The sequence below is a fragment of the Lepisosteus oculatus genome, chromosome 8, assembly GCF_040954835.1.
Source record: "Lepisosteus oculatus isolate fLepOcu1 chromosome 8, fLepOcu1.hap2, whole genome shotgun sequence".
NCBI lineage: Eukaryota > Metazoa > Chordata > Actinopteri > Semionotiformes > Lepisosteidae > Lepisosteus > Lepisosteus oculatus.
Window position 1 is genome coordinate 2,268,425 of NC_090703.1, and position 5,610 is coordinate 2,274,034.

Sequence of the window (5,610 nt, forward strand, 5' to 3'; positions counted from 1 at the left end):
ACACATTTATAAAACTGAAAAGGAAGGAAGGAAATCATGTTAGGTTTTGCTTAATACTACACAGGTGTCCCTTTCACGTTAGATGAGAGACTTTTTAAAGTGTTTATGTAGGCCTACCCTTGCTCCCACTGTAACTGAAAGAATTCCTCAGGTATTCGGCCATGGAAAGCCAACAGGACTCTTAGTTTCCTCAGTGAACCCATTTGTTTGACTGAACATTGAGACTTTTCCCTGAGTGGGAATCAGGTAAGGCTTTACAGAGTCACTCAAAGCCTACAGGTACTGTAAGTGGACTTCAGGAGCAGGAGTTTGGGACCTCTATGGCCAATCATTGCTTTGTTGAAAAATGAATGGGATCTGGAACCAGATCCAAGACTTAAAAGCAACTATACCAAGGCACAAAAACCCTGGATAAACTGTATTGCCTGAATAAGGATAAGAGCTAAAACAGTCCTGTTTCAGTTATCAAACATGAATTTCAAAGCACTCCATTTGGTCAGTAATGTAAAAATCTCTGCATATGAAATGGATTTTTTCTCCTCTAAATGTATTTTTTTAAAGGGATTGCTACTTAAATTGGTAGATAATAGGTTGACCTTTTGCAGCATTATGAAATTGCTGTCAAGTCTATTGACTGGTAGATGGCTTTCAAGATGGATCATTTCAGAGTCGGTAAGAAAGAGGCACAGTAAAAGTAAAAATAAGAACATTAACCACCAACTGAAAAGCAGCTGCAAGAAAACATAAAACTTAATGAGCAACGTCTGAAACATTAATTCCTTTGGTCCTTATTGTTAAATAATTGAACCATTTAATACTGCTTGGACAATAAATACTTAAAAACATCAGCACCATTTCATTTTGGTCTCATACAGGCTTTATGTAATGTTAGATTTTCACTTGATTTCTGCTATTTAGAGATTCACGTGACTTTTAGAATCTATTCATTTCACTTCAGATATGGTTTATTTAGGCACATGATCTAAATGTACTAAAGGCTGATTTAGAAGACTAGTCAGGTAAGCACAGTCATTCTAATAAAAGCCAAGAACAAATATCTCTAAACAATTTAGGGTTTTATATTTGTGTTATCTTTCCTTTATTTGCACATCTTCTTTAATATTTTGAAGGTTGAATACTCATGCCCATTGTATTTAAAGAATTATACTCTGCCATGCAAGTTTAAGTTTAAAAACAATCTATTTCATTATTTAAAGCTCATTATTGGATATCAGTGAACATTAAAACTCTTTCATCAAGAATACTCTCTGGCGGGGGTGGATTATTTTTTTCAAGGTTCTTCTAACCTAGGATGAAGTAAATTTAACAGCAAGTACTGTACAAATCTGTCAAAACCATTGAATAACTAAATTTGTTTTTATGCAGACTATATTAATGATGTTCTGTAATACGTGTATTTTTCAAATGTTTTCTGGTTTTCTGCATGAATTCCCACAGAGCGTGGAGTAAATCTATGAATAATTAGTAAGTATGTGAATGAAGCAGGCTCTGAATTTCAAGGGTGTCATCCCCAGTATACTGTAAGTACAAGTTCTGGTATCCAGCAACAGAGAGATCTGCTGTGATTTCTCAGCATTTTCTAGCAGCAATACAACAAGAAAAAAATAGGTTTTGATGTTTCAGTTAACTTAAAATATTCATTTAGACTTAACTGCTATGTCATTAATAAGCAAAGCTGTCTTTTTTATCTTCAGAAACCAGTGATTGTGAATTAGAATGTTCATCAATAATCAATCACTGCTTTTTTCAGTAGCTCATCACTAAAAGGATGATTATGCTGAAATTCATTTTCATCCTGAGTTCAAAAATTCTGAACCTAAATACTTTTTGCATTGAATATATTTGATACTGGGAATTACCTATTTATAATAGATAACCTTCAAAAAAATGGGTTCTCCCACCTTGCAGCCAATTTTCACCTAGCTTTAAAATAAAACCGTTTAAAAATATTGTTTGTCATTTTTTGTATGTTTGTTTAATTGGAAGCAAATCTGAAAAGCTGGAATGAAACTCTCCAGTTCTGACTTTAGTGCTTGATGCAGTTTAGTTTAAAAGCATACCCTTTTATATTCTATATATTGCACTTCATTTTTTGTGCAAGATTACATATCTCCTTTTCAATTTTGTGTACATTGTTTACAGACGCAGGCAGAAGCACAAATGTTTAGGCCTGTTTCAGCAAGCAAACAAGAAGACATTTAAATATATTTGTCACCGTTATCAGTGAGAATGTTTATCACTAACTGATTAATTTCTGAAGGCAATCAAAGCAATGTTCTTGGCCTATAAATAAATATGTATTCATCCCTATGGAGATGGATGATAATAATCATCATCATCATCATCATCATCATCATCATGGGAACAGAACAGCCTTGGATTTGTGTGACACATATTTCTCGCTACGACAGAGACACATGAATTCTCTGGGGGGAAAACGGTGTAATATCAAGGTTCAGATGAAATATGGTTCTGTGACAAAACGCTGCAGAGAAGACAAACAGTAGCAAATAAACACTGTGGCCTCCTGACTGCTCTGCGTCTGACAGCGAGAAATCTGCGGGATGTGGCTTCCTCTCTGAGAACAGAACACACAGGCCCAAGCCTGAAAGAGCAACAGACAATCCGAATGTCCAAGATGGTTAATGAAGCATTGAGGTCAGCCTGGCTGTTGACAGAATTTAGAGGAGATCCAGAGGTGGGTAAATTAATGGTGATGTTTGTGTCAGTTCAAAGAACACATACAGCTTGAATCAGATGTATGTTCTAATTTATAAAGCAAGAATGCAAAGCTGAGATTAATAATTAAATTAAGGAAGATGAATATGCCTTTATTAAGGAACTGTACGGTCCAAACAAATTAGTGTAAATTCATACCAATTTATGGTTTTCCTGGAATCATTCTGTTCAAGTTGTTTATAGTATTATCTAATAAGCTTTTAGGGAGCTTTTAATTTTTCCTTTTGATCAAAATCCAGTTTTCGGGGAGTTATTGTAGAAGCTTTTAAATTAGGTCCTTCTGTTTGCGTAGTAGAGACTGAAAATGTGATTATTTCATGGATTGCCCAATCTCTTTTTGCACTGATGCACAATGGGTTTCTGTTACATGACATTCATGTTAAAATGTAAAAAAGTCTGCGACACTGACAATATTAGATGGTAATGGAGACTTTTTTGCCAGAATGTGGGCTTTAAATTCATAAAACATCGACCCTTCTCAGATTATTACAAGGCCATATTAACAGATAAGAAACCAAACCATGCTTCTCCCATCTTTTTGTGTTTTTCCACAAGATTTATGTATATGTAAAATACTTTTGTTTTACCTCGACAGAAACACATTAGAGTTATCAGCAAGCTGAAACTGAAGATTTCATTTGCTATATGAAAAATGATTTTAATAACCATTACATTTTTTTTGCCTGCACTTTTCATGAAACTCAGAGTTACACAGTAGCACACACAACACCCAACCAAAAGTGAAAGAAAACAGTGGCAAAATATGACTTAGTGAAACCAGGAGGAAGACTACATTATTACAGATTATAAGATTACATTTAAAAAATTAGTAAAAAGGTCTCTAGTAAAAATAATAGGATATTATACAGGTGGCCATATAAGAAGGCCTTGTTCTGAGAAGAAGGGAGTTAAATATCCAAGCAAGTGGATCCCCTGGCTGGCTTCATGACTTCCTACAGTATATTCCCACTGCTGTCTCCTATCGCAGGATACAAACTGTAAGAGGCAGATAATGGATGGATTGGAGGATCATCATACCTGTGATTCTGTTTTCAAGTTATTGGTGATTTTATTGTTTTAAATTTCCATCATATGTAGGCTCAGGGTGGATCTGTATAATCAGAAGCCCCTCTCCCCGGCCTTTCCCTTGCCTGTAAGCCAAAGTCTTCATTTTTACGTAATACAACAGAAAATTTTACTGCTTTAAATGAACTTTTATTCATGGGCAAAATGGAAATAAAACAAATGTTGTCTTAGAATGTGTTCGCTACAAAGACCTCTTTCTGTGCAGAGTCCCAGTGTCTATAAAGATGGACATTTGGATCAGCTGTTCAAATATAATTCTGTGGAAAAGCTCTGTCTTGTAGATTTTAGCAAAATCCATTGAGTCAACACTGAGCAGTGTTCCAGATTCTATTTATATGACCTCTTTACTATGCACTCTCATAGGGAAAGCTTAAATCACTGCACTCTTCCCTGTGATAGTCCAAAGGGGATTAAGCAGCTGAATCAATTAGATACTCAAGACAGACTTTATAGAACGCCTACCCAAATTATGGGACTCTAAACTGAAATTATATTCACTGTACAGTAATGAACTCTCATGTATATACATTTATGAAATTTATTGGATGTAGAGCATTTAAGAGCTTTGTGATATCATTAATTTAAATAACAGAAACATTATATACAGTATTTTGCAGAAATAATTGGGGTTGTGCTGAAAAATGGTTGAGGGATTGAGTCCCTATTTTTTCGTGTTTGGTTTCATCTTTATTAGTGACACAGTCGTACTTTTGCTCCTCTCTTAGGTTAACAGCCACCAAACTGGAGGTCAGTCCTGCAGGCAGCCTTCTGCTGGCACTGCGGACACCAAGGCACAGCGCAGAACTACATTTCAAGCAAAGACAGACGTGGCTACTCATTGCTGAAACCTAAAAAGCAATCCTCTTTCAAACAGTATTTTAGTATTTTTTTTAAATCTAGCACTTACACTTCATGACATTCCCTTAGCTAAAAACAGAGATGGCGCTGTTTTGTCAGCACACTTTCCCTCAGTCTGAGTCTCTCATCCTCACTTGGACCCTCAGTGTGAATGTAACACCCTTAAAAAGAAAACTACATAGGGAGAGCTCAAATTAAACATTACACACCAGCATGCTGCTATGTTTTTTTATTCCTGTTGAGATCTGCTAGTGTATCCCATAGTTATGTTCAGATGTGGCTTATGTAAAAAAAAAATGGTTTGTGTATTATATCTTTACTTTGAGCATGACAGAGTCCTCTGTGGAGCGACAGTCCCCCTGTGCTTGTTTCCCTGTGCTCCAGATAATAGTGGAGGCTGTTTTCGCCTGAGCTTTACACTGACTTACTGTAGCCACTGTAGAGACCAGAGGCTCTTTGTAATCTAGGTCGTTTCCCCTGAAATGCAAGACTGAACATAATTTGCCTTAGAAAAGGTATGGCTGAGATTAAAGGGCCAGAAAACACCAAAAGACAGTGAATTATAAAGATGCAATGGGAAAATTAGTACATTATGTACAGTAAGGAAAAAAAATATTTTGGATTAAAGTATTAAAATGCGCCCCTCTACATTTTCTGAAGGCATAACGAGGTGCAGTATTTCTTTAGTCCCCTTAGCACTGTGTTCAGTAAAGCCTAGAATTAGAATTCCCTATAGTTTCTGCATGGATGTACTTTTAAGCACGAAATAATTCCCTCCTCTCCAACTGCAGCTTCTTGCTTTGACCTGTACAATACTTGCTAGGGCTGTCAGTTTTAATGTGATTTCACTTAGAGTCTGTTCTTCTCAATTCTTCATCGTTTCACTTTTTCCCATTACATAGGAGA

At 35.9% G+C, this 5,610-nt stretch overlaps 1 long non-coding RNA gene across 1 annotated transcript; it reads left to right on the forward strand.

Annotated features, from left to right (window-relative positions):
- The first annotated feature begins 2,429 nt into the window (after positions 1-2,429).
- On the forward strand, positions 2,430-4,720 carry LOC107077751 (uncharacterized). The gene is made up of 2 exons (XR_011190146.1): positions 2,430-2,719; positions 4,572-4,720. It is a non-coding gene; the product is annotated as an uncharacterized lncRNA (long non-coding RNA).
- The last annotated feature ends 890 nt before the right edge of the window (positions 4,721-5,610 follow it).